This window comes from Mus pahari, chromosome 5 (genome assembly GCF_900095145.1).
Source record: "Mus pahari chromosome 5, PAHARI_EIJ_v1.1, whole genome shotgun sequence".
Classification (NCBI taxonomy): domain Eukaryota; kingdom Metazoa; phylum Chordata; class Mammalia; order Rodentia; family Muridae; genus Mus; species Mus pahari.
Window position 1 is genome coordinate 136004575 of NC_034594.1, and position 8574 is coordinate 136013148.

The following is an 8574-nucleotide window of genomic DNA, read 5'->3' on the forward strand; positions in this document are numbered from 1 at the left end:
CAGCAACATTGGTTGAAGATCCTGTCTTTTCTCTAGTGTGTTCTTGCAGATGCATGCATACTTGTGCACATGCATGCACATGCATACACACACACACACACACACACACACACACACACACATGAAAATTTTAAAAGTGTTAAAGCTCTAAGCTTTAAAATGAAAATTACAAACCAGAGCGTGGTATATCTACACAACACTAGGATTTAAATGCCTTCTTTTCTGCACTTGATCCTCTTCAGCCATGAGCCTCTTTTCTTCACAGTGACTCCTCAAAGTAGTTGTGCTTACTCTACATCTTAGGTTAGGAAAAATAAGCCTCAAAAATAAATTCTGAAAAATCATTAATCCTGAATAAGTGAGTGTGGAGACTCAAATCTGCACCTCACTGGGACATCTGCCTCTGGCTTACTTTTCCAAGAGGGAAGGCATATCTCTGACCTCAGAAAACGCATCTCCTCTGATTTGAGGTGAGCAGGAAGAAGCACCTGGAAGATTACTGCAACCTCTTGTTTTCCTGGAGGAGCATGAGAAAAAAAAATCCATAAGACATCATATCACATGCATCTCTGAAACACTTAAACTATCTCTGATATGCAGAAAATACTCTGTTACTGACATCGCCCGTGTTTGTGAAATTCCTACAATGTCTCAGTAAAAGGAGCCACAGGAGGAAGAAATCTCTCCTAAGAGGGTTCTGGTTCATGCAGTTCTTTCCAGATCCACCATGTGGTATTGTTGTGCAGTTAAAATAACTGCTTCCCTTAGCAATCTGGCCTTAACCAGTTCTGATCTAAAGAGAATCGTTTCTGACCCATATTGTGTTGATCCCATAGTTATTGCTCACCTACCCACCCCCAAGTGGGTCCTTTTCTGCATCTCAAATTTCTCCAAAAGCTGAGAGACATGGCTGGCCAAATACATTTACTTAGAAAAGCCAGTAAGGTACATGTTCCTGTGATTCATGGGAGAGGAATAATTTTGATTTTTGTTGGCTGGCTACTTTCTATCACTGACTACTACATGGGAGAGAGAGTTGAGTCACAGACACCCTTCGGGAGAGACACAATGTCCTGCACGCAGGGATATCTATCACCCAAGCAGTCTTTGGATGCTCCCCAGCTCCTCAACATGAGAGCCACATAAAAGCACTTTAAAATATTAGGTCTCACTTCGCAACTTCCTAAGAAAGATCTATGATGAGGAAGGGCAACTGCCAGAGAAGGAGCACTCAGAGTGTTGGAACTTGCGTTCAAGTTCTGGAATCTTCTTTCATACTTCGGGGAGCTTCTTCTCTTAGATATTTATTTCATTTATGCATTAAAAGTTGCCTTCTTCATCATCCGAAAGGATTATTAAGCTTTTATTGATGCTTTACTCTTTTACACTTGCATCTGGACACCCGACATGACAGCCTCAGAACATCTACAACGGAGACGACCACTCAAATCAAATACGAAGACATACATTAGACAAATAGTAATAATCCTGAACATTTTTTTCTGTTTAGGCATCTTCAGAGTATTCTTTCCTGAATTATATTATCATGCTCACAATTCTGAAAGGTGTGTGTGATAGGGCAAGACCGTGCATTTTGTATTCTTACTGAGCCCATTTCAGGTTTGACTAGAATTTGATCTTGATGGAGAATCTCATGGGAAATAACCAAATTCTATTCTAGAAACCCAAGGTCAAGATGCCCTAGGTAACTTATACTGCTTGATTGCCCTTCCTCCCAAAGCGACCCAGCAAGATGCCAGGAAGTGGTTTCTGCTCTGGACACTGTGCTACACCTAGGATCTAAATACCTGAGTGAAGTCCCAGCCAACTGAAATAGAGATTTTCAATTGTTTATAAAATGTACCTGAAAGGTCATCTCTTGAGGGTTCCCCCTAACATATGTATTAGAAACTGTGAATACGGCCAAGTGTTGGTGAAGTAAAATGGTTTTCCTCCTTTTGCAAGGTAGGGATTTGATTCTCAGTGTCCTCAGTTTCTACTGCATCTCAGCCGAGCTGAGTGTCAAAATATCATAACTGAATACTTCCCAGTAAATGCAGTTTGGGATGAATGGCAATAGTAGAGTAAGGCACTAAAGGAAGGAATGGCTTCCAGGGAGTGAGTGAAATTTCTATGATCAGCACATGGCACTTGCTTTGAACTCTCCTTAGGTAGAATTCTTCTAAAACAACTTAGCATGCTGCCAGGAAGTTGATTCCATGGCTTAAAATAAAAGCACCTCTCATCAGCTAATATTTGTCATGGTGTCTTTCACTTGAAAATGTGCTTCGCACATGTGAATGCTTAATAAATGCTAGTTGATAATGACAATGGACCAATGAATTGAAATCGCCTTTGGCATTGAAGTTGTCTGCTTTCCTGTGAGTAGCACATGATGAAGAATTCTGTGTCCCATTAGCAGCTTTCTGAGCACTTGAGTCCATGAAAGTAACTCTTTGAACCCACAATGATGGGGGTCCAAGGATTGATAGCACAAGGCTATGCACACACAATGTCAATCATTCCAATGGAAACTGAAAAATTCAGTCAATCATCTGGGGGATTTATCCACATGACATCAAACATCTGGATGACTGAGTGTTTGCAGTTCTCACTAGAGCAGTGTCCTGTAGAGTCATACACCTACTATTTAAGATCAGCAATATTGCAAGGTCCACTGTTATATAGCGTGCTGCAAAAAGGAACCCAAGAGCATAATTCATCCATTTCTTCTCTGGGTAGCATTTTAAAAGGAAGTACATGTGACTAGTCATGCTTTTCATACACAAGAAAAAAACATATATAAAGAACCCACAGTCTAGTGGTGAAAGTCAAACAGGTTATGGTGGAAGCCCAAACAAGAGGACAAAGGAATTTGATGCAAAGATGAACTCTGAGAGCTTGCAAACTTCAAAAATGGGGTGGCACTTGATCAAGATGCTGTACTTAAGTGGAGTAAGCATAGATGTTCTCTGTGGGAAAGGAAGCCAGTGGGTGTGATTTATATAAAGAAAAGAAGATGCTAGGTGACATTCCAAAAGTGAAAGGAGTAATTGAGTGGGAACAAAGCACAAATCTATGTGTGACCTCCTGCATTAGAAGGTCAGGCTTCATTCTCTCTTAGCTGCATAAACCTCCAAGAAACGAAAACATCACTTTAAAAATGACAGCCTGGCCCTGAACCTGCCCATGCCTTTGCAAACCACAGCCTGATTTCCTGGGATCCAGCATTTCCTTCTCACATTGCCCTGTTGAGTACCTGTAGAGGCCATTCCCCAAAGTCTCTGCTCCCAAAGGCATGTATCACTGATGACATGCATAGCCCTATTCCAAGTGGCAGCTCTTTGTGAGCTATAAGGGTAGGTGCATACAGAGGCCCTAATGGTAGACTGAAGAGGGGGGGCAAACAGATGATAAGTCAGGCATTAGGAGCCAGACATCTGCACCCCACTCCTGGAACCCATGATTTCTCAACTGGAATCTAGCCTTGCTGGTTCTTATAAAGATAGGATAATCAACACAGAGTGATATGGTGTATTTATTTCATGGTTTGTAACCCCGTTTTATAGCGTATCAGCATTTAAGCGAGAGTAGGTTGGCATCCATTGGTCCTCTTGGTGGGATTCTGTCAATGTTAGGGTCAGTTCTATATTTGGGGAGATGGGTCAGAAGTGGAGTGGGAGAGATTGGAATGAGATGCTAGAGAGTCTCACATGGCTTGGCAGATACATTCCTAAAATAGATACATGAGCTGTTTGGTGGCTCAAGTTCTTCCTTTTCCCATGTTCCTCAGCTGCTCCTGCCCTCAGAGAGGTCCTCCTTTTTCAAACTATTATTCCAATTATAACCCACTGTATGAAATCAGACCCTTATGTGTGACAGACTATATCTGATTATAGTGATTATATCCCCCCAACCTAATAAGCTCTAATATGAGCTAACAAATATCTAGAACTTTTTCTTTTGTTTGTTTTCTCTTCCATGGATGTCTTGGACAGTGTTTGGGTCGAAGTTTCCCTAACAGCTTTCTAATGATTCATCTTTAAAGGGGCTCTTGAAATCAAGAATTCTTTAGTGTCACCATTGAACTACACTGGCTGCCAGCCTTTCATATTGCTGTACCCCCTCAGGGCTGGCTATATAGTTTGCATGAACCCTGATGAAAACTGAAAATGTGGAACCACTTGTTTAAAACATATACAGATTTTCAAGAAGGTGGCAGCTGAGCACTGAGGGAAGCCTGCGGCCCTCTGAGCATGGGGCCATGTGTGGCTGCACAGGTCTGTTTGCCGTACTCATCCAGGCAGAATGGTTTTCTTCCAGGCTCCATTAGTGAATTTGCTGCTAAGGGCCTTTTTACAATTTCCAAAAGTGTAGTCCAGCAGTAAATGATGCTAGGTGGCATGCAGATGGACATTTGTTTAGTGTCATACTTATGTACCAATGTGTTAGGATATGTGTAATAGTTATGTAAATGTGCCTTAGGGAAATATAATTTGCACATCAATCAATAATTTCATGTTTATTATTATTTGGGACAAGGCTAAGTAACAAAATAAGCCAAATTAAAAAAAAATGAGTAAATAAGAGCCCAGGTGGTCGGCAGATGTTTGTACAAAGTAAATGATGGTACTTACGTGACAAGATTTGGAAACACTGGAAATATTGCAGGTCCTGATGACCTTGACTATTGGGTAGGACCCTCAGGTACCCCTGACCTCTCACTTTCTATTCTATCTGACCTCCTTTCCATGTTTTCCCCCATTTAGTAAGTAGGGCTTTGATTTGAACAAAGAAAGTCCCAGTTTAAACCAGACCTGGAAAGTGTCTTAGGTCTACAACGTCACCCTCTCTCCACAGCATACACTCCTGGTGTTGTTCTGTAGACTGTAAAGAGACCCATTGACCTAGGCAGAATGCTTATAATTATGCATGGAGCTGTTCCCAGGCAGCCTTGATGGACTTCAAGGTTCTGTGTGCTGTTTATTGTTGCAATTATTTAACATTGCTTGTTTGATAAATAGTATTTACCAGTTACTCCCAATTACTATTTTCAAAATTACACATAAGCATACAAAATTTAGTAAATATTACATATGATTATTCTTTGCATTGATATGGTGTATTTATTAAGAGTGCATTGAATGGTACAAGTAGTATAAAGACTAATTATATAACCTTAATTTGATTTTATCAGCAATTTTGTTAAATGTTAGTATTTTCCTCTTTGTAAGAGTCTCAGGAGCCTGGGTAGCCTACTCTACCTCCCCTGATTTCTAAGTTCAAAATAGCTTCATACTTTTTTGCATGTGCACTGACATCAGGTCCATCTGGGTGTTACATTCTAAAATGGAGTTTCTCCCTAAATTTACCCATGACTAACTAGTGCTGCTTCAAATCAAAAGATGCTAATCTTAGAGATTTAGAGAACAAGACATCAGAACTTCTGGGAACTCTTAGGAATTATATGTCTTAGGTTATTCTTAATGGACTTCTGACCTTTTGTATACTGTTGGCTCATTGTTATAGATGTCTAAATGGTGTAAGAGCTATAAAATATTTGTTTAATAAATTCATCAATAATAATGTAAATAGTGAATATGGTTTGGTATCACTAGAAAAATCTATAGCTTTTAACTAATGTACAAACACTAGAAAACACCAGAGACCATTATTTAGTATAGTGAGAGACTCTGATAGTAGCATCGTCTAACATGAATAGCAACAGAACAGATAATCACATGCTGGTGTGAACAAATTAAGGATCATTTTTTGCTTCCAAACTCTATTATTTCTTGAAACACTACCCAAAGAACATGACACAGTGTCTGATTAAACTTACTAGGATTTCATTTACTAGCAAGAATGACTCAGTATGCGCTGCACACCGGGCCATGTACACACATTGGAACCATGATAGCAGCTAAGGGCAGGGCTGGCATCAAGATCCGTTCTCGCTGTACATTTTCTTGTTCTCCTGCCCAGGTAGCTCAGTGCCACTCTCAAACTCTCCTATGTAATCAGTTCCTGAGAACCCTCTAACTTAACCTTTCTTTATTAAGTTTAATTTTCTCTGGAGAATTTGCTTAGGATTCAGGATTAGGGGGAAAAATCAGATTTTTTTTTTTTTTTTAAATGTCGGAAAGAGAAACCCATAGGGATACATTATCTAAAACAGACAGCATTGTGGGCTTGTGGGCATTTTGGTGGAGCAGTTAGGTCAAAGTATTTGTGTTCTGAGAAAGAGTAAGGCAACAATTAAATAAGGTTTTGAAGAGTACCTCCTTCTTTTAAACTAAAGAACATGTGAAAGCTTATATTGGACAATGAGCATTTTTACATTGAATTAAAATGCACCCGGACTCTACAAGGAATTATTCCTAGTTGTTAATTGCAAGACATTTAGAGTATCTGCGGCTGTCAGGTTACTGCTGAGTGGAGGCCCTCATAAACAAGAAAGAAGCTGCCTAATGTGTCCTCTGCAGACCAAACGGACATGTGTTTCTCATTTAAACATTTCATTGCCCCAACTGAAAACAAATCAGCTGTGTCCTTGGGATCTTAAGGGGAGAAGGTTGGGATTTATTCCTGGACAAGCCTGAGGAAAACATTACCCTAATGGATGAAATATGTTTGTACTGAAGACTTCTGAAAAGTGTTGAACTAGCCTTTCCCAACTTGAGCTCTCCTGCCTTGGAAAGAGTGAAAATTCAGAAAAGTCCATTGGCACCAGGCTAGCTTTGTCTTCATGGGAGGAATGATACGTGAACCTTGTTTGATTTAGATAAGCATCAAAAGTAGTTACGGTCTCCAGGATTTACACACAACCCCCTACCCACCTTCACCAGAGTGGTCTACAAATGCCATCCTTGGCTATAGACAGCAATTGAAGCCCCCTTCCTGTTTTCTCAGGTCAAATTTCTCAATCAATTCAATGTTATTTCCTTAAGAAAGCTTTCCCTGATTTCTCAATGCTCAACAAGGCCAGCAAGAACATTAGTTCTAGAAACGTTATTTGCCTTCCTACATTGAAAATAATGGTCTCCTTAGGTCTGTAAGCCTACTGTGGAGGAATTTTGGCTTCTTTTTATGGTTTTTAACCCTGACAGAGCACAGGAAATAGGAAAATAGATTTATTTTCCTTGGCAACATTGGAGGATGCTTGGTTTAGCAATCTGAAGGTTTTTAAGAGTTCAAGCTGGGCAGCACAACGTGAAGCCACTGTAAGGACTATAGGTCAGATGCTCTAGTATAATTAGGGAAATGCATCACAGCTAATAGTCTTATTCTTGGTTCTGTGTGATAGAGGACTGGCCAACAAGCAGGATAGTTGACTTCTCCTTTTCTCTTTTCTTTTCTTCTCTTATTCTGCTTTTTTCCAAGTTTCATTTTTTTTGTTGTCCATGAAAAGGCTTAAAAATTTAAAGAAATTTGAGAATTGTGAAGTCCACAGTGTACACACAGGATGGCACTGTTAGGATGACAAAAAGCTGGTGACCTGATAACACTGGTGCGATGTCTCCCTCACTTTGAGACAATGGAAGACTAGTGTAAAAGAGAGATTAAAAATCTATCTTCATACAAGCGATGGATTTAAATTCAGAATAAAACCTAGATATCACCATGTTGTCACTCAGTTTCATGAGACTCCATCCACCTGGAGAGGAGCCAATATGTAATTCCTATCTTAGGCTTTGCCTCCACCAACAATCAGACTTGCATCTGTCAGTAGAGTACATTTTAGTAGAATAACTTGAGAGGTTAATCTGTGGTTTTAATCTTCTAGCTTTCATATTTCATAGTATCAGGTCTATCTTTTAATTTTTTAATCTTTTTGAGCAACTTCAGCTTTCCTCATAATCATCATTTTAGAATGCAGCATGAGATTTTATTTGACAAGAAAATTCACATTGGTATGAAATATAAGCGTATTGTAATATATTGAGGAGACATTGCTGTTTGTAATTTATACCAACATTATCAGCCTTCAACAGGAGATTGTGATTAGCTCTCAAGAAATATCACAATGAACATGTGAACAAATTCACCAAGATAGGAGTAAGTACCTGTCAATGATAAACATTACTTGTTTTCAGACCCTAGTCAATGTCCTTCAGGCCTTGAAGTCAGGTGTACATGTATGCTCTGTAGACATGTATGTCTCTCAAGTGTACACGTATGTCTCTGAAGACAGACAAATTTTACTTTTAGTAGGATTTCCAGTTTTTTGAACTAACCAATGTGTGCCAATGGCCAGTATTTAAAGGTCATTTTCTATTATCAAAATTTATAAGGGTAATACTTTTTGTCTTTTTTTAAACTTTCTTTTTTATCTAATATTTATTAGGTACTTACTTCATTTACATTTTAAATGCTATCCCCAAAGTCACCTATACCATTGCTCCCCCCACTCGCCAAAACACCCACTCCCCCTTCTTGGCTCTGGTGTTCCCCTGTACTGGGGCATATAAAGTTTGCAAGATCAAGGGGCCTCTCTTCCCAATGATGACTGACTAGACCATCTTCTGCCACATATGCAGCTAGAGACACGAGCTCTGGGGGTGCTGGTTAGTT